A 27,837-nucleotide genomic window follows, 5' to 3' on the forward strand; every position below is an offset into this window, starting at 1 on the left:
GTGTGTGTGTGTGTGTGTGTGTATCTCTGTGTGGTCTGTGTGTGTCTGTGTGTGCGTCTCTCTCTCTCTCTCTATGTGTGCTTGTCTCTCTGTGTGCATGTGTGTGTGCGTGCATGTGTATCTGTGTGTGTGTGTGTGTGTGTGTGTGTGTCTTTGTGATGTGTGTACGTATGTGTCTATGAGTGCTTGTGTCTCTGTGTATCTGTGTGATGTGTGTGTATCTCTCTGTGTGGTGTGTATGTGTCTATGTGTGCTTGTGTGTGTGCGCATGTGTGTGTGGTGTGTGTGTGTCTGTCTGTCTGTGGTGTGTGTGTGTGTCTCTGTGTGTGTGTGTGTGTGTGTGTGTGTGTGTCTCTGTGTGGTGTGTGTGTGTGTCTTTGTGATGTGTGTATGTGTGTGTCTATGTGTGCGTGTGTCTATGTGTGCATGTGTGTATGTGTATCTGTGTGTGTGTGTGTGTGTGTGTGTGTGTGTGTGTGTCTCTGTGTGGTGTGTGTGTGTGTGTCTGTGTGGTGTGTGTGTGTCTATGTGTGCTTGTGTCTGTGTGTGTGTGTGTGTGTGTGTGTGTGTCTGTGTCTGTGTGTGTGTGTGTGTATGTGTGTCTCTGTGTGTTGTGTGTGTGTGTGTGTCTGTGATGTGTGTACGTGTGTGTCTCTGTGTGTGTGTGTGTGTGTGTGTGCACACATGTGTATCTGTGTAGTGCATGGGGGTGTGTGTGTATACTGTAAGCAGCTGTCCCACAGAGCTGTGTAAACACACTCTCACAGCCTAACAGAAATGCGCAGATGCAACCTCTCCCAGTGCACATTTATTCTGTGTGTCGCCTTCTGTGCCAGAAGTGAACTTTTTTTAATGAACAGTATTTGGTAATGAAAGAGCTAACAGCCCATTAGCCATGTGAGCAAGGGTTTTATATTTTAATGAGAGGACCAATGAAGATGAATTTACAGAACAATGCAGGGGTCCTTGCTATCTAGTTTTCATCTGAAGATGTCACTCCAGAGACTTTTCCCAAATTTCCTTACCACGGAGAAGAAAGCCTGGCAGCTCACAATGTCGTCAGGAGATTTTTAGTATTTTCCACATTCTTACCAATTCTCCCACTCACCCATACACTGGGGGTTAGTGGGAGGGGGGCCGTGATTAACTGGCCGCTGCAAATCGCTCTCCCAGCAACCCCTAGTGTTTTGAGATTGTGAGAAAACCGGAGCCACTGGGGTCACGGAGAAGATGCAGACGTGAACCAGTTTTCTACCAGCCCCTCCACTGAGCTATCCACACAACAGAAGGTGCCTGGTGAGCATTAAACCAACTGGGTTGTACCTTCAACTGTAGCTCTATTTCCTCTCTAGGGTAGGTGATCTCATCGTACTATTTTGCGGGAAGTGGAGAGGTATGCTGCCCACTGTCCTGGCCGGAACAGATGAACTGGTCAACTGCAACACACAAAATGCTGGAGGAACTCAGCAAGTCAGGCAGCATCTATGGAAGGGAATAGCAGTCCCCATTTTTGGGCAAGACTCTTCATCAGCACTGGAGAGGAAGGAGGCAGCATGACTTGCTGAGTTCCTCCAGCATTTTGTGTGTATGTTCTTGTATTTATAATTAGCAGGTCAACCACTGTTCTTTGGATCTTCTGGCCACGTGACAGCAGATCATTAGTTGTAACACACTGACACTTTGTAACTTCATGACAGGCATTATACAAAAGTACCATCATTCTCGTAAATGTTGGCTTAGTAACAGGGCAGCATTATAAATAATGAATGAAATGGGTTGAGGGGTATCAGAATCAGGTTTAATGTCACAGGTATACAGTAGATGGTGAAATCTGTTCTTTGCAGCAGCAGTAGATTGCAATACATAATAATAAAAACTACAAATTACAGAAACTATATATAAAAAAATTAAACTAGTAGTGCAAAAACAGAGGGAAAACAGAAAAAAATCCTGAGGTAGTGTTCCTGGGTTCATTGCCCATTCGTAAATCTGATGACGGAGAAGCAGCCGCTGCTGAAAAGTTGAGTGTGTGCCTCGGGCTCCTGTACCTCCCCCCCGATGGTAGCAATGAGAAGAGGGTAAGCCCGACTCCCGTGCTCTCTGTTTGATAGTCAGCTCCGATTCACTGGGCCAAAAGGCCTGTTTCATGCAGTATTGCTCCATGATTCTGTGAGCAGATGGACCAATAAATAGGAAAAATTAGACTGAGTGGAGGAAAGTTGGTCGGAATACTTCAATATTCACTACGGAAAAGGATCTTGGTGATTGTAGGGATGACTTGCAGTGGACTGAAAAGCTTAAGAATGTAGAATGTAGAAAGAGGATGTGCTGGAGCTTTTGGAAAGCATCAAGTTGGATGGGATATACCCCAGGCAACTGTGGGAAGTGAGGGAGGAGATTGTTGAGCCTCCGGCAATGATCTTTGCATCATCAATGGGGACAGGAGAGGTTCCGGAGGATTGGGGGGTTGCAGATGTTGTTCCCTTATTCAAGAAAGGGAGTAGATATAGCCCAGGAAATTATAGACCAGTAAGTCTTACTTCGTGGTTGGTAAGTTAATGAAGAAGATCTAGGATTTATGAATATTTGGAGAGGTATTATATGATTAGGAATCATCAGCATGGCTTTGTCAAGGGCAGGTCGTGCCTTACGAGCCTGATTGAATTTTTTGAGGATGTGACTAAACACATTGATGAAGGTAGAGCAGTAGATGTAGTGTATATGGATTTCAGCAAGGCATTTCATAAGGTACCCTATGCAAGGCTTATTGAGGAGGCATGGGATCCAAGGGGACGTTGCTTTGTGGATCCAGAACTGGCTTGTCCACAGAAGGCAAAGAATGGTTGTAGATGGGTCATATTCTGCATGGAGGCCAATCACCAGTGGGGTGCCTCAGGGATCTGTTCTGGGACCCCTACTCTTTGTGATTTTTATAAATAACCTAGAAGAGGAAGTGGAAGGTTGGGTTAGTAAATTTGCTGATGATACAAAGGTTGGGTGTGTTGTGAATAGAGTGGAGGGCCTTCAGAGGTTACAGCGGGACATTAATAGGATGCAAAACTGGGCTGAGAAGTGGCAGATGGAGTTCAACCCAGATAAGTGTGAGGTGGTTCATTTTGGTAAGTCAAATATGATGGCAGAATATAGTATTAATGGTAAGACTCTTGGCAGTGTGGGGATCAGAGGGATCTTGGGGTCTGAGCCAAAAGGACACTCAAAGCTGCTACACAGGTTGACTCTGTGGTTAAGAAGGCATACGCCGCATCAGTCTTCATCAATCGTGGTATTGAGTTTAAGAGCCAAGACCCTGGTCAGGCCCCACTTGGAGTACTGTGCTCAATTCTGGTAGGAAGAATGTGGAAACCATAGAAAGGGTGCAGAGGAGATTTACAAGGATGTTTCCTGGATTGGGGAGCATGCCTTATGAGAATAGGTTGAGTAAACTCAGCCTTTTCTCCTTGGAGTGACGGAGGATGAGAAGTGACTTGATAGAGGTGTATAAGATAATGAGAGCATTTATCGTGTGGATAGTCGGAGGCTTTTCCCCAGGGCTGAATTGGCTAGCATGAAAGGGCATAGTTGTGAGGTGCTTGGAAGTAGGTACAGAGGAGATGTCAGGGGTAAGTATTTTACGCAGAAAGTGTTGAGTGCGTGGAATGGGCTGCTGGTGGTGGTGGTGGAGGCAGAAATGACAGGGTTTTTTTAGAGACTCCTGGATGGCTACATGAAGCTTAGCAAAATAGACTATGGGTAAAGCTTAGGTAGTTCTAAGGTGGTACATGTTCAGCACAGCTTTGTGGGCCGAAGGGCCTGTATTGTGCTGTATGTTTCCTATGTCCTGGGTGATGGCGTGCTGCCGATTTGAGACGGCTCCTTTTGAAGGTGTGTTCCTGATGCTGGGGAAGCTGGTGTCCACGATGGACCTGGGTGAGTTTACAACTTTCTGCAGCGGTTTTTCTGGCTACTGCACGGGATTGTAACTGATTGCAGGAGCTGATATCGCCTCGCTCCAAATCTATTGGCCCAGCCTTGTTTCCCTACCCAGCCCTAGATATGTAGATTGCAAACCACAGCCTTCCTTCAAAGGAATTAATGCCAACTGGCTGTGCCAAACTTTCTGTGCTTGAGTGCTGCTTCCCTTCATATCAAATAAAGGGTCTTAAAATCTCCCCTTCCCCCATCCCCACCGTTTCCCATTCTAATTCTGTATCCTACTCTTGTTTGGGTGTTCAGAAGTTTCCCACACTTGTACAAGTTTGGCACTGATTCCTTCCTCTGGGATTCCCCTTTTATAAAACTTGTCCCATATGTTTTTGGTTAATGATTTAGTTGTTCTCCCACTCTTCTGGCATGCTCTGCTCCTTTCTAAGGGGCTTGTGGAAGTGAAGTTTCATCCTAATAAAACATTTTCCCACCAACTTCCCTCCAGTCAGTTTAATTTCTCCCATCAATTAGTCCGTCTGCTCGTAGAATCTTAGAGCAATACTGCATGGAACAGGCCCTTTCGCCCAGTGAATTGGAGCTGACTGTCAAACTCCACACACAAAGAGGACCAGAGGTCGGTCTTGAACATGTGTGTCTCTGGTGCTGCAAGACAGAGGTTCTACCTGCTGCACCACCATCCCTCCACAGATAACCATAACCATGTTTGTGTGGTCCACAGTTTTACCGTGTCTAGTGTACCCAAGGCTATAGGTGTTGGAGAATGAAAGGACCCTCCATAAATCCATTTCTGATGATGCCTTTAAGTGATCTGCACCTTCCAACAGCACCAGGGAGCCAAGTTGCCAACACGCATTAAGTCTAAGATGTTATAGGATCATAGAGAGATACAGCAGAGGCCCTTTGGCCCACAAAATATGTGCTGAACATCAAGTTCCCATTTAGACTAGATGGGCTGGATTTTGCCAGCGAGGACAGAAGGAATCATTCTTCTTCTCTTTCATGGTCTAGGCATTGCTAAACAGTGGAGTGTGTTATAGGGAACAATATTTCCCAGATACATTTGATGCAGACAGGGCCAAGGATTTGGAATTAGTGTCTACAAGAAGCTGGGTCAAACTAAAAAGGATAATGACCATGTAAGTCCAGGGGTAACAACAGGGAAAGGGGCCAAATAAAAGCACTTTGAAAGAGCTAGCTCCACCTCAGCTGGCCAAAGGGTTTCTTCCCGCCCTCTTTGACTACTAGACATGCCACAAACCAAGCTGATATAGACGAAGGCGAAGGGTTAATTCCCTTGCTCTCTTCACCCCACCCCCAGTGACTTCTTCTCCTGCAGATGCAAAGTCCTTCAAGTGGAGCTTTAGGCCAGGTGCCCTCGGAGCAGAGGTCAGCATCACAAGGGCCATGCTGAATTTTGTTTGTTTATTTACAAATACTGCACAGAATAGGCCTTCCAGCCCTTTGAAGCATGCCATTCAGCAACCCAGCAACCACCAAATAACCCTAACCTGACCATGGGATTATTTACGATGACCAATTAACCTACTAACCGGTACGTCTTAGGACTGTGAGAGGAAACCCGAGCACCCGGAGAAAATCCACGCATTCCATGGGCAGAATGTATAGACTCCTTTCAGAGGACATGGGGATTGAGCTCCAAACTCCGAAGCCCTGAGCATAGTGCTGAAGGAGCTACGATACTGTGGTGCCGTGAAGATGAGGACAGAAGATTAGAGGGGAGCTCTAATTGCTGGACCCGGTGCCTTGCAAGGCTGATTAAGTCAGAAGCACAAGAGGTTCTGCAGATGCTGGAAATGCAGAGTGACACACAAAGTGCTGGAGCAACTCAGCAGGTCAGGCGGTATCTGTGGAGAGGAATACAAAATTTGCATTTAAGGCCGAGACCCTTCATCGGGATTGGAGAGGGAGAGGGAAGAAGCCAGAAATAGTAGGAATCTAAGGAGCTGGCAGGGGATAGGTGAAACCAGATGAGGGGGAAGGTAGGTGGGGGACAGGCGATGAAATGAGAAGCTGGGAGCTGATAAATGGAAAAGGTAAAGAGTTAAAGCAGAAGGAATCTTGATAGGAGAGGAGAGTGGACCATGAAGGGGAAGGAGGAGGGGCACACAAACCATCATCATATATTTAAAAACATTGGGCATTTTGAAATTTGCTTTTGTTCTGTGATTATTAATTCCAGAAATTGTGACCTCTGATTCATGGCCATTTTGGGTTACAAAAATTTATCCTTATGGAATTGTACAAACCACTTCCCAAAAAATTTGCCCTCATGGAATTTATGTGGGAAAAAAAGTAAATAAATAAACATAAGATTCCGTTTTTTCAACTTGTCCTTCTTGATGCTTGTGCAGATGATACAACTTTGCCTTATTGGAAACTGCAATGCAGACCTCCTGCTGGGATTGTAATGTTGGGGCCTTGGCCGACCATGGATACTGCATCCTAGCTGTCTATGTGATGCACATCCTAGTACGTAAGCCAGGGCAGTACCATATGGAGAGCAAGCTGTTGCCCATACCTCTCCATGAAGCTGATGAATCTAAAGGATCAGCACCGACCAATACACCCGGGCGCCAGCGGGGTCTCATGAGTATTGAGCTCAACATAGGGCTGCCTTAGGGACTCCAGCTCCAGATTTTTTCCTCGGGTTTACTGCTGAAGCCTTCACCATAAATGTGTATAGCAGCAAGGCAGTGGAGGGTTGAGATCAGAGTTTTCCTTCTCCCGGATGAACTGTCAGCATTTAATAGGTCATGGGAGCTTATCCCCATTATCTCACTCCCAGGCCATCAACTTTAACAACCTGAATTTGGGGTCATGTGTATTAGTGAAGGCCATTGGATGACTGTACCTGCGATCACTCTATCCCTGTCACTTTTCTACTTTTGGAACTTTAGCAACTAATTAGCACAACTGGAACAAGCAGGGGAGGACTGCGGGAGAGCTGAACGGCCTTGCTCGCAGTGAGAACAAGGCCTCAAGCCATGGTGTTGCCTGTTTACAGCCACCGAGGGAAGAGGCACTGGTGTTGAATGCAATGTGGCACTGTGTCCAAGCTGGTGTCAGTGCTGCCCCCTGTGTCCGCTCAGCAGAAGACAAGCCACATTGTTTTCAAGTGCAAACTGCAAACGTTCATGGACTCAGGGCCTTGGACTATATTTTTTGTGTGACTGTATATTTACTGTTATCTTATACATGTGCTTTGTCGATGGAGAGAATCCAGAGTAGGTTCACAGGATGATTCCAGGAATGAAGGGGTTAATAAATGAGGAGCATTTGGCAGCTTTGGGCCTGTTCTCACTGGAATTTAGAAGAATGTGGGGGGATTTCATTGAAACCTACCAAATGTCAAAGGACTAGATAAGGTGGATGTGGGGAGGATGTTTCCTGTGGCAGGGGCATCCAGAACTAGAGGGCACAGCCCCAAAACACTGAAAATTTGACTTTGTAAAATTGACTCTGTTCGTTTTACTCTCGAATTCTATTCGTTGTTGTAAAACTGGTGAACAGTTTATGCCTAATCCTGGTTTTTCTTATGTACACTGTTTACCTGATGCTATGTGCCTGTAACGATGCCGCAAGTACATTTTTCATTGCAACCTGTGCAATGCATGGGAATCTTAGAAGAATGATCTTTGATGCATCGGGATCTTAGATCTTAGGAATAATGCATGGGGATCTCATTGAAACCTACCAGATGTTGAAAGGACTAGACAGGGTGGATGTGGAGAGGATGTTTCCTATGATGGGGGCGGGGTATCCAGAACTCGAGGGCACACCCTCAAAATTGAGGGTTGACCCTTTAGGACAGAGGTATGGAGGAATTTTTTTAGCCAGAGAGTAGTGAATCTGTGGAATGCTCTGCCACAGACTGTGGTGGAGACCAAGTCTGTGAGTATATTCAAAGTGAAAATTGATAGTTTCCTGATTGATTAGGGCAGCAAAGGTTACGGCGAGAAGGAAGGTATATGGGGTTAGGTAGGATCGGCCATGATGGAATGGCAGAGCAGACTTGATGGGTTGAATGGCCTAATTCTGTCCCTATGTCTTATGGTCTTAATAAGGCTGTTTGGTTCGGCTGAACTTGAACTCAGTCATCAAATTTTGGTTGAAGGATAACATACAGTGTAGGTCATGATGCAGAGGGTAGTCTCCTGCCCTGTGTTGTTGCTCGCTCTAGTTGATTGGTTGGCCTGAGGTGTTGTTTAAGAAACTTTGGCCCAGGTTTTGTACTCAAGTTGTGCTGAGACGGTCTTAACATTGATTGTTTATTCCCCTCCATAGATGTTGCCTGACTTGCTGAGTTCCTCCTACATGTTGTGTGTGCGTTCCACAGATTTTTAAGCCACCTGTTTAAAAGTGTCTTGAAAACTCATTATTTCCCAACTGTTCTGCAGCTCCCTGGATCATGGTCAGTCTCTGTGACCCCCGCCTCCAGGAAATACCTGGGTTGCTCCATCTGTGTGTAGTTCAGGTGATTTATTAAACTCTGGCAATGACTGGAGATATTGCATCAGCATCAGGGTTAAGCTGAAAGCTGCAAACAGTCAAAAATAGCTGGTGGAGGAAGTGAAACTCTTTGTGATTGGCTGCTGTGGACCAATGCTCTCTCAGTTACTGTCCCTACCCAGATGGGGATGTTATTATTAATGCTCTGTACAAAGTGCCAGTGCCAGATATGACAGTGGTTCAACTCTATCCCCACTTCCCACCCTTGCGCAATTTGTCTGCGCCAGAATATGCTTGCAGCTACATTGTTACTGGTTTGTCCAGTCCTCCGGTTTCAGAACATATACAATATAGGCCAGGCCTATAGTGGAGACCCTTCAGCCCATCTTTTAACCTATTCCATTAACTCTCCCCCTCCCCAGCTCCACTGTTGCATCTCCACCATTGTTTCCCTCTTTCTGACACAGTTTTGTTAATGCCTTTGTTAATGCCTCTGCCAATGCCTCTCCACTGCAGCACTGTTGCCCAGACATGCCACTGTAGCTATCTATCCACTTATCACTGGTTTTCCATCCTGCACCCTCTTTGCCTCCTTGCCCTTGCCTCTTCTCCGTTCCACGGCCCTCAGACCCTTATCTCCACACCCACTCCCCCCCTTGAAGCCCTCAAAAATCCTTATCAAAGTACATATATGTCACCATATACTACCCTGAAATTCATTTTCTTGTGGGCATTTACCGGGATATTGAGAAATACAACAGAATTTATTAAAAGCTATACATCATCAAAGACTGACAAATAACCCAAGAAAAGAAGACAAACTGCATATAAATAAATAAAGGAACGAACAAACAAAGAAAGTGATAACTAATTCTGAGAACATGAATTGTATAGTCCTTGAACGAGAGTTGTGGAGTCAGTTCAGAGCTAAGGGGAGTGAAGTTATCTGTGCTGGATGTAGGGTAATAATTGGGGTAACATCTTCCAACCCTCCCCATCCCCTCCTTCCTCGTAAGTTACAGTAGTGTAGTGGTCAGCGCGACACTATTCTAGCTTGGGGCGTGGCAGTTTGGAGTTCAATTCCAGCGTCCTCTGTAAGGAGTTTGAACGTCATCCCCATGGAATGCGTGGGTTTTCCCTGGGTGTTCCCACACGCCAAAAATGTACCAGCTAGTAGGTTAATTGGTCATTGTAAATTGTGCCATGATTAGGTTAGGGTTAATCAGGGGTTGTTGGGGATGCTGGGCTGGAAGGGCCTACTCCGCACTGTATCTCTAAACAGCTAAATAAATAAACTGCACTGTTCCACAGTGAAGATCTGGCACTGGGAGAAAACTTGCCTCGCTCTTTCTGCACTTCCTTGCCAAGAACATTGCGTCCTTTTTATTTGGAGAAGATTCTGTGTTGCAAATCTTACAATCTCTACCACAGAAACAATTAAATGCAGCAAGGATTTAACTGATCCAGTGCTCCACTGGGAATGTTGGAAAGAGTGAACTTTAACCCCATTTTAGCTGGGAGACAGATGAGGCTGTTGTCCCAAGGCCCCCAGAGTGCTTTCCTTTCCTCCCCCCATCCCCCAGCCAGTTGGGGGTCCACTGATGTGGATGCATTTGTTCTCAAGATGTGAACTTGCTGCTGTAACTAGGAGTTGCTTTTGGAATGGATCCGAAAAAGAGCTTGGGATTGTAAATCGATACGCAGCCTTGGGGAATCTCCTCAGGTCAGCGTAGAATCCCAATTTCCCAGGATGGCACTGGAGGACTAACCTCTGCTACATCTGTGATCAACAATTGGGAGAAAATTCAAAATTTCATTTGTAACTGACTTCGAACTCTGAGAGTATTTACATACTTGGCGGGGAGGGGAAGGCCCTTTGGCCCACTCTGCCCAATTTTACACTATTCCTAACCAAATCCCATCTTATTCCCTTAACATTCCCATCTACTCTGATGCATCTATGGAGAGTTGATGGGAATGTTCAGGGAATAAAATGGAATTAGTGTAGGAATAGTGTAAAAATGAGTGTTAGATAGTAGTTGAGCCTGGTACAATAATGATATTCACACAGACATGAGAAGTTTCGAGGGATATGGGCAAAATGCAGGTTTTTGAGACGAGTTTGGATGGGCATCTTGGTTAGTATGGATGAGTAGGGCTGAAGGGCTTCCCTGCTGAATTACTCTATCACTCCCGTCAGATTCAAGCAATCACCAACACACTAGAACCAATTTACAGTGGCCAATTAACCTAATTGCCCTCATATCATTGTGGTTGCTAGTTATAAAAATACTGGAAAATCAACCTGCGCAGCAACCTTGAGTGTCCTATGGACTCGGACCCCAAGATCTCTCTCATCTTCCACACTGCCAAAAGTCTTACCATTAATACTATATTCTGTCATCATATTTGACCTACCAAAATGAACCACCTCACACTTATCTGGGTTGAACTCCATCTGCCATTTCTCAGCCCAGTTTTGCATCCTATCAATGTCCCGCTGTAACCTCTAACAGCCCTCCACATTATCCACAACACACCCAACCTTTGTGTCATCAGCAAACTTACTAATCCATCTCTCCACTTCCTCATCCAGGTCATTTATAAAAATCACAAAGAGTAAGGGTCCCAGAACAGATCACTGAAGCACACCACTGGTCACCGACCTCCATGCAGAATATGCCCCGTCTACAACCACTCTTTGCCTTCTGTGGGCAAGCCAGTTCTGGATCCACAAAGCAATTTCCTCTTGGATCCCATGCCTCCTTACTTTCTCAATAAGCCTTGCATGGGATACCTTACCAAATACCTTGCTGAAATCCATATACACTACATCTACTGCTCTACCTTCATCAATGTGTTTAGTCACATCCTCAAAAAATTCAATCAACCTTGTAAGGCACAACCTGCCTTTGACAAAGCTATGCTGACCATTCCTGATCATATTATGCCTCCCCAAATGTTCATAAATCCTGCCTCTCAGGATCTTCTCCATCAACTTACCAACCACAAAGTAAGACTCTATAAAAAGTAAGTCTATAATTTCCTGGGCTATCTCTACTCCCTTCCTTGAATAATGGAACAACAGCCTTTTCATCTCCTCATTAATCTAGGAAGTTTCCCAGAGATTGGGTTATAGTCAATGATTGTTGTTCGTCCTTCGGAGTCGAAGGTGACCACGACTTCTGTCAGGTGGAGGGTTTGTGACTGTGGGTCCGGAGGTGACTGGTGAGGCCAATCCGGGCCCTGAAAGCTCACCCACGTGTGGGACACATGAGGGTAGGTGCTGCAGCGGAAGTGGAGGTAGTTCGAGCCTTGTGCGTTTCCTCTGAGCCTCTGCGGTGCGTCTGATTTCTGCTGCATACGCTCCTTTAGTGGTCCTGCTCCACCAGGTTGGGTGGTCCAGAGCAAGCGATTCCCATTTACTGGGATTGATGTTGAGGTCTTTGAGGGACACTTTGAGGCAGTCTTTGAAACGTTTCTTCTGCCCTCCAACTGAGCGCTTGCCCTGGCTCTGCTCTCCATACAGCAGCTGTTTTGGTAGCCGACTGTCAGACATCCTGACGACATGGCCAGCCCATCTGGCTTGGGCTTTCTGTAGGAGGGTGTAGACACTGTGGGTGCTAGCCTGCTCCAGGACCTCCGTGTCTGGGACTTTGTCCTGCCATTGTACGTGGAGAAGTCTGCGGAGGCAGCTCAAGTGGAAGTGGTTGAGCTGTTTAACGTGTCTGCTGTAGACAGTCTGGGTCTCGCTGGCGGAGAGGAGGGTGGTGAGAACCACTGCTCGGTAGACCTTCAGCTTGGTGGTAAGGCTGAGTCCTCTCCGCTCCCATACATTCTCATGGAGCCTCCCAAAGGCAGCACTGGCTTTGGCAATTCTGTTGCTGATCTCTGCATCTATGTTCACCGCTCGTGATAGAGTACTGCCCAGATAAGTAAAGCTGTCGACTGCCAGTAGCTTCTGCCCCTTTACTGTGATGTGTGGTTCCTGGTAGGGCTTTCCGGGTGCGGGCTGGTACATAACTTCAGTCTTTTTGGTGCTGATTCTAAGTCCGAAGTTGTCACAGGCTCGTGAGAAGCAATCCATTTCTCGCTGCATCTTCTGCTCTGTGCTGGCATTGAGGGCGCAATCATCAGCGAATAAGGGGTCTCTGACGATGGTCTCCTTTACCTTTGTAACAGCCTGTAGACGCCGGAAGTTGAATAGCCCACTACCAGTCCTGTATCTGATGTGTATACCATCCTGACAATCGCGGAAGGCATCAGTCAGCATAGTAGAGAAGAACATGATAAAGAGTGTAGGGCAAGAATGCATCCTTGCTTCACACCGTTCGTCACTGGGAAGGCTTCTGACTCGTCACCATCACCCAAAACTTTCACCATCATGCCATCGTGGAACTACCGAACAATCGTGATGAACCTGCTGGGGCATCAAACTTCTCCATTATCTTCCATAAGCCATCTCTGCTGACCATATCAACTGCCTTGGCCAGATCGCGAAGGTCATAAAGAGGTCGCTGTGCTGCTCTTGACATTTTTCCTGGAGCTGGCGTGCAGCAAATATCATGTCGACAGTTCCACGCTCTGCACGGAAGCCACACTGGCTTTCTGGGAGGAGACCTTGCTCAAGGTGTTGGAGAAGGCGATTAAGCAGGACGCGAGCCAAGATCTTCCCAGCTATGGACAGGAGGGAGATGTCTCGGTGATTGTCACAAGACTGGCGGTTGCCTTTCCTCTTGTAGATGTTGACTATGCTGGCATCTTTCAACTGTTGTGGGACCTTTCCTTCGTTCCACATAGACTGGAAGAGCTCAGTCACCTTCTGCATCATGAATGGGCCTCCTGCTTTGTAGACTTCAGCAGGGATTGCATCTGATCCTGGTGCTTTGCTACAAGAAAGTTGTCTGATGGCTTTTCTGACTTCTTCTGTGGGGAGGTTGTCAAGGTCCAGGCTGATCTCCACCTGAGGTAGGCGAGCAATGGCCTCATCATTGATTTCCACAGGGCGGTTGAGGACCTGGTTGAAGTGTTCAGCCCATCTCTCCAAAATCTGCTTTTTCTCTGTCAATAGCCGAGTCCCATCTGCACTGAGGAGGGGGGAGGAGCCAGAGGACTGAGGTCCATACATAGCCTTCAAAGCGTCGTAGAAACGCTTGGTGTCTTGACTGTCTGTGTAGCCCTGGATCTCATCAGCCTTATTGCTGAACCAGACATCCTGCATCTCACAGAGTTTCTTTTGCACTTTCCGTCTTGCACTAGCGAAGGCATCTATCTTTGCTTGTGATATGGGATCGTTCTGGTGCGCGCTGAACAGTTGGTGTTTCTCTGACAACAGTGCCTGTATCTCCTTGTCGTTCTCATCGAACCAGTCTTGATGTCTACGGACTGCTGGTCCGAGGTGTTTGAGAGCGGTAGAGTAGACTGCATCTCTGAAAGCCGTCCACTGCTCTTCAATGCTGGTGTGGTCATCCTGGGGTGTGTCAAGCAGCCTGCTATCTAGGTCTTCATGAAGTTCTTCTTCAACTACGCAGCTCTTCAGCTTGGAGACATTGAGCCTCTTTGCAGTCTTCTGACCTTGGGGTCTTCTCACAGGCAGGATGTGAAGTTTAAACTTGGACACTATGAGTCGGTGATTAGTCCAGCAGTCGGCACCACACATGGCCTTTGTCAATCTCACGTCTTGCCAGTCCCTCTTTCTGGTGTTGACAAAGTTGATCAGATGCCAGTGCCTGGAGCGTGGATGCATCCAAGATGTCTTGTTACGGGTAGGGAGGCAGAATAGGGTGTTGGTGATGACAAGGTCATGCGTAGCGCATGTCCTGAGGAGCAGCAGGCCATTGCTGTTACACTTGTCAATACCATGTCTTCCAAGAATCCCTTCCCAGGTCTGGTAATCTGTCCCCACTCTGGCGTTAAAGTCCCCGAGGACAATAAGCTTCTCTGACTGTGGGACTGCTGCTATGTTCTTCATAGAACTTATCTTTGATGTCATCTGGGTTGGTCATCGTTGGGGCATATGCACTGATTAGTGTTGCACTCCTCTTATTGCCAAGTCAATGATATCCTGCGCATGTAAGACCATAAGACCTAGGAGCAGAATTACGTTATTTGGCCTATCGAGTCTGCTCTGCCATTCCATCATGGCTGATCCTTTTCTCCCCTCCTCAGCCTTCTCCCTGTAACCTCTGATGCCATGTCCAATCAAGAACTTATCAAGCTTTGCCTTAAATATACCCAACAACCTGATCTCCACAGCTGCTTGCAGTTAAATTCCACAAATTCTCCATCCTCTGACCAAAGAAATTTCTCCACATCTTAGTTTTGAATGGATGCCTGTATATCCTGAGGCTGTGCCCTCTTGTCCTAGACACCCACACCATGGGAAACATTCTTTTCACATCTACTCTGTCTAGGCCTTTCAACATTCAAAAGGTTTCAATGAGATCTCCCCTTATCCTTCTGAATTCCAGCAAAGACCCAGAGTCATCAAATGTTCCTTGTATGATAACCCTTTCATTCCCAGAATCATCCTTCTGAACCTCTTCTGAACCGTCTCCAATGCCAGCACATCTTTTTTTAAATAAGGAGCCTGAAACTATTCATAATACTCACCAGTGCCTTATAAAGCCTCAGCATCACATTCCTGCTCTTGCATTATAGACCTCTTGAAATGAATGCTAACATTGCATTTGCCTTCTCCACCACCAACTCTACCTGCAAGTTAGCCTTTAGGATGTTCTGCACAAGGACTCCCAAGTCCCTTTGCATCTATGATGTATGGTTAGAATGACAATAAAGTTTTTGAATCTTGAATCTCAGACTTTTGGATTTTCTCCCCATTTAGAAAATAGTCCACACAAATATTTCTTCATGACCTGTCGTGGTTACTTGAAATGACCAGGAGACGCAGACAATTCTTCGAGAAGTTTAAACCTTTATTTGCAAACAAAGGCTGAGGCAATCAATGAACTTGTCACCGAAAGCCCACCGAGCTCCGGTGTACAGCATTCTTTACAGTAATTTCTTATCTCAGTTACATTTCGGTTTTATCAGCATACCCAATCAATTTTTAGTTGCATATCATCTATACATTAACTAATCAAACACTCTTGCCTAGCTCTCGGTGCGCCACCAAGTATTTCTTTCCAGTTCACATCTTGGGCCTCATTCCTGGCCACGGTTGTTTCTCAGTCAGCCTCCCTTAACCTCGCTCACATTACAGTTCCTGTTCATACCATCCCATCTGCCACCATTATCTCTTCATAAGCCAGTCTATTATATAATATATGGGGTACATTTCAGCTAATTAGTGCTGCTAAGGATAAACAGATGTTCTGTAACTGCCACAGTATGTAGCTAAGAGAATACATGGTATCTAGTAAAACAATACATAGTAAAATGTCTCTAGTAAAATAATACATAGTAATATTCAGTACATAGGAGTGATTTCATAGTATAGTAAATAGCTAGTACATAGTGATTATATTTCAGGTATATTTCTCAATAGACCTTGCAGTTTCCAACATCATATTTCATTTGCCCATTTGCCCATTCTGCAGCCTACCTGTTTCCTCAACACTAACTGCCCCTCTACCAATCTTCATATCATCTGCAAACCTGGCAACAAAACCATCTATTTTATCATCTAAATCATTGATATACATCATAAAAAGAAGTGGTCCTAACATCGACCCCTGCAGAATACCACTAGACACTGGCAGCCAACCAGAAAAGGATCCTTTTATTCCCACTCACTGCCTCCTACCAATCAGCCAATGCTCTAACCATGTTAGTAACTTTCCTGTAATACCACGGGCTCTTAACATGGTAAGCAACCTCAAGTGTGGCCTTCTGAGACTCCAAATATACAACACCCATTGCATCCCCTTTACATATCTTACTTGTAATCTCCTGAAGGAATTCCAACATGTTTATCAGAGTATCTGGTCTATAGTTTCCTTTCTGCTGCCTTCCTCTTTTCTTGGAGTAATATTTGTAATTTTCCAGTCCTCTGGCACCATGCCAGAGTCCAATGATTTTTAAAAGATCATTATCAATGCCTCCACAATCTCCTCTGCTACCTCTTTCAGAACCCTAGGGTGCAGTTCATCTGGTCCAGGTGACTAATGTGCCCTTAAGTCTTTCAGCTTTTTGATCACCTTGTAACAGTAACTGCTCTCACTTCTCTTCCCTCACACCCTTCAACATCTGGCACTTCTGCTGGCGTCTTCCACAGTAAAGACTGAAACAAGATCCACATTTATTTCATCTGCCACCTCCTTGTCCCCCATTATTATTTCTCCGGCCTCATTTTCTGGCAGTCCTATATCTATTCTCATATCTCTTTTATTTTTTACATACTTGAAAAAGCTTTTACTATCCACTGCGATATTGTTTGCTAGCCCACTTTCATATTTCATCTTTTTCCTTCTAATGATTCTTTTAGTTGCTCACTGTAGGTTTTTAAAAGCTCCCCCATCTTCTATCTCCTGCTAATTTTTGCTTTGTTGTATGCCCTCTCTTTTGCTTTTACATGAGCTTTCACTTCTCTTGTCAGCCACAATTGTACTATTTTGCCATTTGAGTATTTCTTCATTTTTGGAATACATTTATGCTGCACCTTCCTCATTTTCCTAATGCTGCTCTGTTGTCATCCCTGCCAGCTCCTTCCAATTTGCTTTGGCCAACTCCTCTCTCAAACCAGTGTAATTTCCTTTACTCAACTGAAATACTGCTACGTCAGACGTTACTTTCTCCTGAACGAATTTCAAGTTGAACTCACTCATACTCTGATCACTGCCTCCGAGGGAGGTGTGTGTGCCAGCAGCCCCCAGTACGCAGCCCACCAATGTCTCTGCATCTACAAGTTCTCCCAACACAATCTGATTGGCTAAATAGGCGTAGGAGTAGGCCATTCAACCTTTCAAGCCTGTTCTGCCAGTCAATGTAATCCATACTGTCATATGATGTTATATTTATTACATTATAATCCATATTAAGTGTATGCTTCCTCAGCCCATCAAGTCTGTGTTATCAACACGTACAAACACACTGGAAGAAATCAGCAGGTCGGGCAGCATCCATGGAAACGAGCAGTCAACGTTTTGGGCCGAGACCCTTCATCAAGTCCTGACAAAGGGTCTTGGCCCAAAACGTTGACTGCTCGTTTCCATGGATGCTGCCCGACCTGCTGATTTCTTCCAGTGTGTTTGTACATGTTGATTTGACCACAGCATCTGCAGTGTACTTTATGTTTACTAAGTCTGTGTTATGCTGACCAATCTCACTACCATACTAGTTTTCCATGAAACCAATTCTACTCCTCACCTACACACTAGGGACAATTTATAGCAGAGAGTTAACCCACCAACTCGCATGTCTGGGATGTGGGAAGAAACCCAACTCCACAGGTGAGGATTGAACCCGGATCTCTGGTCCTGTGAGGCAGTGGCTTTACCCACTGTGCCACTGGGCTGCTCAAAATCATTGCTGTTTTGACTATAACATCCACTTCACAATCCTGTAATCTTTCATCTTTTGTTTGTCAAGGATTTATATATCTCTGTCTTCAAACATTTAAAAACTCCTTCAGCAGAGAGCTCACAACATCTTAAGATCAAAAAAAATCTTTCCCTCATTTCTGTCATAAATAGGTGATCCCTTATTGTAAACAGTGGCCCCTAGGTCTGGATTTTTCCAAAATCCCACAAGAAATGAGTTATTTGAAGAGGTAACCATGATAGAAGGGCAGTCGATATTATCTACATGGACGTTACCAAGACTGTTGACAAGGTCCTGTGTGGTAGGTTTGTCCAGAAGATGAGATGACATGGAATCCAAGGCAAACTAGGGATGGAAAATTGGTTTGGTGGAAGGAGTCAGTGGGTGGTAGCGGAAGGTGTTTTGCAGATTGGAGATCTGCGACCAGTGGTTCAGAGCTGAGTCCTCTGTTGTTTATACAGACGTTTGTATATTATTGATCCGTATGGGAATGTAGGTAGACATTATTTGTAGACAACACCAACATTTGTGCACAGTGAAGAAGGCTATCTAAGGTTCTGACAGGATAGGCCTTCCGGGGAAGTGGGTAAAGAAATGTCAGATGGAATTTAACTCTGACAAGAGACATGTGAAATCAGGGCAGGACGTACTGAGTGAATGACAGAACAGGGGAGTGTTGTAGAACAGTGACCAAGGAATACAGTAGAACAGGGAGGTGAAAAAGGCACGTGTCACAGTGACCTTCATCGTTGGGACAGCACGTTACAGCTGTACAAGACATTGGTGAGACTGCACCTGGAATTTCATGTACAGTTCTGGTCATCCAGTTACAGAAAGGGTGTCATTAAGGTAGAGAGAGGGCAGAAAAAATTGTACTTGGACAGTTATGGCTAGAGATTGAATGGGCTGACTGTTTTCCGTGGAGTTAAAGAGACTGAGTGGTGACCTCCAGGTGTATAAAATAAGAAGGGTTATAGATGTTACAGTGGATGGTCACAGTCTTTTTCCCAAGGTAGGGAAATCTAAAGGTAGAGGGCATAGATTTAAAATGAGAGAGCCAAGACTTGAGGAGCAGGTTTGTCAATGAAAGGAATGAGGTGCCAGAGAAAGTGGTAGAAGTGGGTACAATTACAAGGTTTAAAAGACCAGCTACAAGGTTGAGTGGGATATTGGACAAATGCAGGCAAGTGGGGCTAGCTCAGATTAGCATTGACAAGTTGGGCTGAAGGGCCTGTATCCATCTGTATAACTCTATGATTCTAAAAGGGGAGCAGCTAATAGCCCTGCTACTTCACAGCTGCACAGACACAAGTTCAATCCTGGCCTCTGGCACTGTCAGTGTGGAGTCTGCATGTGACCCTGTGGGTGTTCTGGTTTCCCTCTGACATGCACTGGTTGGTAATCGGTTACTGTAAATTGCTTGCAGTGAAGGAAAATCAGGAGAGGTGTTGATGGGCATGTGGGAGACAATAGGTTAGATCAGAGTCAAACAGCACCAAATCATTTGGAGCAGACTCAATGTGCCAAATGGCCTAATTCTGCTCCTGTGTCTTATGGTCTAAAACAGGCCTAACCCTAACCCTAAATCCATGCCATTCCCATTAACCCCATCTTCTAGCACTTGGCTTACAACTTTCCATACCTGGGCAATTCAAGTGCTCTTCTTGATATTAATTACGCTGTCGGTGAGCCTGTTTCCACCACTCTTTCTGGCAGTGAGTTCCAGGTACTCCCCACTCTCTGGGTGAAGAAGGTTCCCCTCACATCCCCTCTAAATCTCTTCCTCTTTACCCTAAATCTACCATATGTCCTCTAGTTTTATCTATCTCTGATAATGGGACAGGTTTTCTGCAGTCTACCCTATTGTTACCCCTCATAATTTTACAAAGTCCTTTCTTAACCTCCTCCGCAGCAGAGAAAACAATTCAGATTCAGATTTATTTAACACGTACACATTGAAAAACACAGTGAAATGTGAAATGTTAACGACCAATACACCCAAGGAAGGTGGGCAAAAAGCATGCCCATCAAGTTCAGCGGAACAACATAGGAAACAATAGCAGTACAACTAACAAGCCCCTTTCCCACTCTCCCACCTCGACACATACAAGCACGTAAAAGCTGGTGTGTGAATGCTGTCTATCTTTCTTCTTTAAATCTATTCAACAGGAGACAATTCAAATTAAAACAAACTGTGTCCAACACTGACGTCCATCATCAATCATTCAAGAATGCTTTGTCGAACACCTCTGCTCCATCCACATTTCCCACTTGCCACCCACTTTAATTCCTATTCTCATTCCTGCATATTGGTCACTCTCATGGCAGAGGACAAAGACCTCATATTCCATCTCAGTGGCCTCATTGATTTCTCCTTCTGTTAATATTTTCTCTTTTTCTTGTTTCTCCCCCTTCCCTCTTCTTTCATTCCCCACTTGGTTTCTCACCTCTTCTCTTCACCTGCCGAACACCTACCCCTGCATCCCTTTCTCCCATGGTCCATTCTCCTCTCCTATCAGATTCTTTCTTCTCCAGCCTTTTACCTTTCTTATCCACCTGGCTTCAGCTATTACCTTCTAGATTGTCCTCCCCACCCCCCACCTTTTTATTCTGGCATCTTCCCCTTCCTTTCCAGTCCTGATTAAAGGTCTTGGCCTGAAACTCTAGATTCATGTCCACTGTTAATACCCCTCCGTAGATGCTGCCTAAATTGCTGATTTCCTCCAGCATTGTTTTGTGTTGCTTTGGATTTCCGGCATCTGCAAAATCTCTTGTGTTCATCACCCATCAAGTTAAAGTGCTCATACAGACTCCAGTTTAACAAGAATGTGGTTGATCCCTTGTACAAAATCAGCTATTTCATGGTTCATCGTAAAGATAACATAAAGACCCAGTCTCTCCTCTCCATCCCAGACAACGTTCTGGAGATTCTGCTCAGCACCTTCTCCAGAGCAATACCACATCCCTTCCGAATGCATGGTGTATGGGTATTGCTCACAAAGAAATGAGTGAGGGAATGGCATTGGTGTGATTTTCTGAGAGCTAGCACAAACTCAATGGGCTGAATGGCCTCTTCTCATGTGGAGGAAGAAGGTATAAACATTCCATATGCTGAAGGATCTTGCATATTACCATCATGTTCCCCATATTTCATCTCTTCTCAACTTAAAAAATGATGGGCAGGAGGGAGAGGTGAGAATCCATCCACCAACCAGTCAGGTTGGGAAAACAATTTCGCAACATTTATTTATATAGAACCACTTCAGCCTAAACAATATCGACTGCAGTTCCCAAGTACTGACATTAATACACTCAACAATCAGGGCTAGTTAATGCAAATATATAATCAGCCAATCATGTGGCAGCAACTCAATGCATAGAAGTATGCAGGCATGGCCAAGAGTTTTTGCTGTTTCTTAGACTAGAATGAGGAAGAAATGTACCATAAATGAACACAAAGTATGCTGCAGATGCTGTAGTCAAATCAACACATACAAACAAGCTGGATGAACTCAGTAGGTCGGGCAGCATTCATTGAAAGGACCAGTCAACGTTTCGGGCCGAGACCCTTCGTCAGGACTGAAGAAGGAGGGGGAATGTGAAGCAGAGTTGAAGTGGGTGGCAACCGGGAGATCCTGTCTGTTGTTATGGACGGAGCTGAGGTGCTTGAAGAAGCAGTCCCCCAATCTGCATCGGGTCTTGCCGATGTAGAGGAGGCTGCACTGGGAGCACCGGATGCAATAGGTTACCCCAACAGACTCACAAATGAAGTGTTGCTTCACCTGGAAGGACTGTTTGGGGCCCTGAGTGGTGGTAAGAGAGGAGGTGTAGAATATTCTCATTTGGATATGTCCATACATGGTCTCTTCTACTGCCATGATGAGGCCAAACTCAGGTTGGAGGAGCAACACCTCATATATCATCTGGGTAGTCTCCAGCCCCTTGGTATGAACATCGAATTCTCCAACTTCCAGTAACTCCCTCCCTCTCCCTTCCCCCATCCCACTTTCACTCTGTCTCCTCTTCTAGCTGCCTATCACCTCTCTCATGATTCTGCCTTCTTCTACTACCCATAGTGCTTTCCTCTTACATTCCTTCTTCACCTCTCCTGCCTATCCCCTCCCCCACCCCTTGATCTTTCCTCTGATTGGTTTTCCACCCTCCCCCCCCCACCTTCTTTATAGGGCCTCTGCCCCCTCCTTCTTCAGTCCTGATGAAGGATCTCGGCCCAAAATGTTGACCTGCTCCTTTCAACGGATGCTGCCTGACCTGCTGAGTTCATCCAGCTTGTTTGTACCCTAAGTGACTTTGACCTTGGAATGATTATTAGTGCCAGATGGGGTGGTTTGAGTATCTCAAATTGCTGATCTCCTGGGATTTTTGTGTACAACAGTCTCCAGAGTTTACAAAGAACAACAACAAAAAAAAACCCTCCAGTGATTGGCAGTTCTGTGGGTGAAAACACCTTGTTAATGAGAGGTCAGAGAATGGCCAGACTGGTTGATGCTGACAGGAAGGCAACAGTAACTGTGGGTGAAAACACCTTGTTAATGAGAGAGGTCAGAGAATGGCCAGACTGGTTGATGCTGACAGGAAGGCAACAGTAACTGTGGGTGAAAATGCCTTGTTAATGAGAGAGGGCAGAAGAGAATGGCCTGACTGGTTCAAGCCGATAGTAACTCAAATAACCAGGTTTCAGTGGCAGTGTGCAGAAGAGCATCTCTGAATGCACAGCATGTTGAACATTGAAGTTGATACCAACTGTGCCTAATAAAGTGATCACTGAGTATATATTTGGTCAAAAAAATTGATCAGTTAATTGACAAATGAGAAAATCTGCAGATGCTGGAAATCCAAGCAACACACACAAAATGCTGGAGGAACTCAACAGGCCAGGCAGCATATATGGAAAAAAGTATAGTCAGTGTTTCAGGCCAAAACCCTTCAGCAGGACCAAAACATCGATTGTAGTTTTCTCCATTGATGCTGCTTGGCCTAGTGAGTTCCTCCAGCATTTTGTGTGTGATCAGTTAATAGAAATAGCTTCAGACAATGCATTTTTTAACAGGAGCAGCTTTTATTTCTTTGTCGCTTCCTTAACTATTAAACTGTGTAATGACTTGGTTATGTTACTAGACTGATAATCTGGGAACTAGGACAAATGATTCAGAGTAAGGAGTGTAAATCCCACCACAAAGCTTCCAGTAGAATTTGTAGAGGCAGGTTCGGTATTGTCATTTAAAGCAAAATTGGATAGGTATATGGACAGAAAAGGAATGGAGGGTTATGGGCTGAGTGTGGGTCAGTGGGATTAGGTGAGATTAAACATTCGGCACGGACTAGAAGGGACGAGATGGCCTGTTTCCATGCTGTAATTGTTATATGGTTATTAATGTTGGTAATTGAACACATCTGGAACTGTAATCTGGTGCCAGAAGTTGTGGAAATACTGTACTCATATTAAAGTCCATCTGGTTGACTGATGCATTTTAAAATCTGATGTCTGATGAATTTGGACTGAACTGCCCTCTGACATATCCTAGCAATGGGCAACAAAAATCCGATAGGCAGGTGATACAGAAGGGGAGCGCTCGGACCGAAGATGTAGGGGAGGAGGAAGAAAAAGAAGATAGTAAAGTTGTTTGCACTGTTAGGGATAAACAGAGAGTAAGAGGTGAAGAATTTCTTAAATGCATTTATTTTAATGCTAGGAGCATTGTAAGAAAGGTGGATGAGCTTAGAGCATAGATTGATACCTGGAAATATGATGTTGTAGCTATTAGTGAAACATGGTTGCAGGAGGGGTGTGATTGGCAACTAAATATTCCTGGATTTCGTTGCTTCAGGTGTGATAGAATCGAAGAGGCAAGAGGGGGAGGTGTTGCATTGCTTGTTAGAGAAAATATTACAACTGTGCTTTGGCAGGATAGATTAGAGGGCTCGTCTAGGGTGGAACTCTATTTGGGTGGAACTGAGGAATGGGAAAGCTGTAGTAACAAATATAGGGGTGTATTATAGACCACCTAATGGGGACCGAGAATTGGAGGAGCAAATTTGTAAGGAGATAGCAGATATTTGTAGTAAGCACAAGGTTGTGATTGTGGGAGATTTTAATTTTCCACACATAGACTGGGAAGCCCATTCTGTAAAAGGGCTGGATGGTTTGGAGTTTGTAAAATGTGTGCAGGATAATTTTTTGCAGTAATACATAAAGGTATCAGCTAGAGAAGGGGCAGTGTTGGATCTCCTGTTAGGGAATGAAATCGGTCAGGTGACAGAGTTATGTGTTGGGGAGCACTTCGGGTCCGGTGATCACAATTCCATTTGTTTCAATATAATTATGGAGAAGGATAGGTCTGGACCCAGTGTTGAGATTTCTGATTGGAGAAAGGCTAACTTTGAGGAGATGCGAAAGGATTTAGAAGGAGTGGATTGGGACAATTTGTTTTATGGGAAGGATGTAATAGAGAAATGGAGGTCATTTAAAGGAGAAATTTTGAGGGTACAGAATCTTTATGTTCCTGTTAGGTTGAAAGGAAAGGTTAAAAGTTTGAGAGAGCCATGGTTTTCAAGGGATATTGGAAACTTGGTTCAGAAAAAGAGAGATATCTACAATAAATATAGGCAGCATGGAGTAAATGAGGTGCTCAAGGAATATAAAGAATGTAAAAATAATCTTAAGAAAGAAATTAGAAAAGCTAAAAGAAGATATGAGGTTGCTTTGGCAAGTAAGGTGAAAATAAATCTGTAAAGGGGGTTTCTTCTTTTTCTTTGTTACTGTGTATGTAATCAAAATGGCTTCTTTGTTTTGTTAAAAGCAGGAATGCTTCTTTGTTGCGAGAGAGTGCTGGAAGCTTGTTTGGGTTAAAATTTACTGATAACGAGAATTGTATTCCTTTGTAAACCAATTGGGATTAATGTTGTTCTTTCTTCTGAGTCTGTAAGCTTTTGTTGACGGGCTTTTGGGGAGATCGGCGCGAGGGGGTGAGAGAGAGAGGACGTGATGCGGTAAGCTGGGCGAGGAACGGACCCCAAGTGGGGGTCCGAGGCCAGGAGGTACTCCGAGGAGAGGAGATGAAGCTAGATGTGCCTGGTTGACCACTTCAGATGGTCCTAAGCTGCGAGTCGAGGAGTTCGGAGGGGATTGAATGGTGGCCAGAAGACTTCAGTAATTGAGCTCCAACGGTTGTGCACGAAGTGGTTTGGACTTTGAAGTTTGGAGCCTTTTCTTTATTTTTTTTCTTCATATAGACTGTATCGTTAGTAATCATTTAGTTATAGTAACCTTTATAAATTGTACTCATTTAATCGCATATGGTGTACTGTCTGTTTTTGGGCGAGGCGGGGACATCACACAGCATCCACACCAGCTGATTACCCAGTTTGGCGGGGCCGAAGGCTGCTCCCCCTATACGGAGAATGAGCTGAGCGAGCCTGAGGCGACCCAGGGGGTTACAAATCCAAAGGGTTAGTGAGGAATAAAATTGGTCCCTTGGAGAATCAAAGTGGACAGCTATCTGTGGAGTCAAAAGAGATGAGGGAGATTTTGAACAATTTCTTTTCTTCGGTATTCACTAAGGAGAAGGATATTGAATTGTGTAAGGTAAGGGAAACAAGTAGGGTAGTTATGGAAACTATGATGATTAAAGAAGAGGAAGTACTGGCGCTTTTAAAGAATATAAAAGTGGATAAGACTCCGGGTCCTGACAGGATATTCCCTAGGACCTTGAGGGAAGTTAGTGTAGAAATAGCAGGGGCTCTGACAGAAATATTTCAAATATCATTAGAAACGGGGATGGTGCCGGAGGATTGGCGTATTGCTTATGTAGTTCCATTGTTTAAAAAGGGTGCTAAGAGTAAACTTAGCAATTATCGGCCTGTAAGTTTGACGTCAGTGGTGGGTAAGTTAATGGAATGTATTCTTAGAGATGGTATATCCAATTATCTGGATAGACAGGGTCTGATTAGGAACAGTCAACATGGATTTGTGCATGGAAGACCATGTTTGACAAATCTTATTGAATTTTTTGAAGAGGTTACTAGGAAAATTGATAAGGGTAAAGCACTGGATGTTGTCTATAATGACTTCAGTAAGGCCTTTGACAAGGTTCCACATGGAAGGTTAGTTAGGAAGGTTCAATCATTAGGTATTAATATTGAAGTAGTAAAATGGATTCAACAGTGGCTAGATGGGAGATGCCAGAGAGTAGTGGTGAATAACTGTTTGTCAGGTTGGAGGCCGGTGACTAGTGGTGTGCCTCAGGGATCTGTACTGGCTCCAATGTTGTTTGTCATATACATTAATGGTCTGGATGATGGGGTGGTAAATTGGATTAGTAAGTATGCAGATGATACTAACATAGGTGGCGTTGTGGATAATGAAGTAGATTTTCAAAGCTTGCAAAGAGATTTAGGCCAGTTAGAAGAGTGGGTTGAAAGATGGCAGATGGAGTTTATTGCTGGTAAGTCTGAGGTGCTACATTTTGGTACAACTAATCAAAATAGGACATACATGGTAAACGGTAGGGCATTGAAGAATGCAGTAGAACAGAGTGATCTAGGAATAATGGTGCATAGTTCCCTGAAGGTGGAATCTCATGTGGACAGGGTGGTGAAGAAAGCTTTTGGTATGCTGGCCTTTATAAATCAGAGTGTAACCCCCTGAATTTCTGAAGTCTTCTGGCCACCATTCGATCCCCTCCGAACTCCTCGACTCGCAGCTCAGGACCCTCCGAACTCCTCGACTCGCAGCTCAGGACCCTCCGAGTGGTCAACCAAGCACATCTAGCTTCATCCCCCCTCCTCGGAGTACCTCCCACCTCGGACCCCCGCTTGGGGTCCGATCCTCGCCCAACTTACAGCATTGCGTCCTCTCTCTCGACCCCCTTGCGCCGATCTGCCCAAAAGCCCGTCAACAAAAGCTTACAGACTCAGAAGAAAGAACATTAATCCCCATTTGGTTTACAAAGGAATACCATTCTCGTTATCAGTAAATTAGCATTCCTGCTAGTTAACAAAAAGAAGAAACCCTTTCCCAACAGTAACAAAGAGAAAAGAAGAAACGTTGGGATGTAATGTTAAAATTGTATAAGGCATTGGGGTGGCCAAATTTGGAGGATTGTGTACAGTTCTGGTCACCAAATTATAGGAAAGATGTCAACAAAATAGAGAGAGAACAGAGATTTACTAGAGTGTTATCTGGGTTTCAGCACCTAAGTTACAGGGAAAGGTTGAACAAGTTAGGTCTTTATTCTTTGGAACATAGAAGGTTGAGGGGGGGACTTGAGAGAGGTATTTAAAATTATGAGGGGGATAGATAGAGTTGACGTGGATAGGCTTTTTTCCATTGAGCGAAGGGGAGATTCAAACAAGAGGACATGAGTTGAGAGTTAGGGGGCAAAAGTTTAGGGGTAACACGAGGGGGAACTTCTTTACTCAGAGTGGTAGCTGTGTGGAACGAGCTTCCAGTAGAAACGGTAGAGGCAGATTCAATATTGTCATTTTTAAAAAATTGGATAGGTATATGGACAGGAAATGAATGGAGGGTTATGGGCTGAGTGCAGATCGGTGGGACTAGGTGAGAGTAAGTGTTCAGCACGGACTAGAAGAGCCGAGATGGCCTGTTTCCGTGCTGTAATTGTTATATGGTTATTTGGTTATCAGTGGATGTCTTTAACTAAAAGCATAATTCCCCAAGTCAATTCATTGGTCTATTAATGTGACAGCAAACAAATGAGGAGACTTGGCCCAAATGCTTACTTAAAGAGAGAGAGAAGGGTCAGGGGTGAACTCCTGACCATGTGCCCTGTGCAGTGTTTGATGGTTCCCAGGAATGAAAGGGTTAATGTACAAGCAGCATTTGATAGCTCTGGGCCTGCAAAAGAAAGTTGGGGGAGGGGGGAGTTTCATTGAAACCTATTG

At 44.8% G+C, this 27,837-nt stretch overlaps 1 protein-coding gene and 1 long non-coding RNA gene across 4 annotated transcripts in view; one reads left to right on the forward strand and one right to left on the reverse strand.

The window, feature by feature from the left end:
• LOC132381793 (uncharacterized) overlaps positions 1–27,837 on the reverse strand; it is a 135,281-nt gene that overhangs the window by 60,813 nt on the left and 46,631 nt on the right. The gene's annotated exons all lie outside the window — the stretch shown is intronic.
• Positions 1–27,837, forward strand: part of LOC132381792 (snake venom vascular endothelial growth factor toxin ICPP-like) — a 96,138-nt gene that overhangs the window by 25,024 nt on the left and 43,277 nt on the right. The window lies entirely within an intron of this gene.

This window comes from Hypanus sabinus, chromosome 26 (genome assembly GCF_030144855.1).
Source record: "Hypanus sabinus isolate sHypSab1 chromosome 26, sHypSab1.hap1, whole genome shotgun sequence".
Taxonomy (NCBI): Eukaryota; Metazoa; Chordata; class Chondrichthyes; order Myliobatiformes; family Dasyatidae; genus Hypanus; species Hypanus sabinus.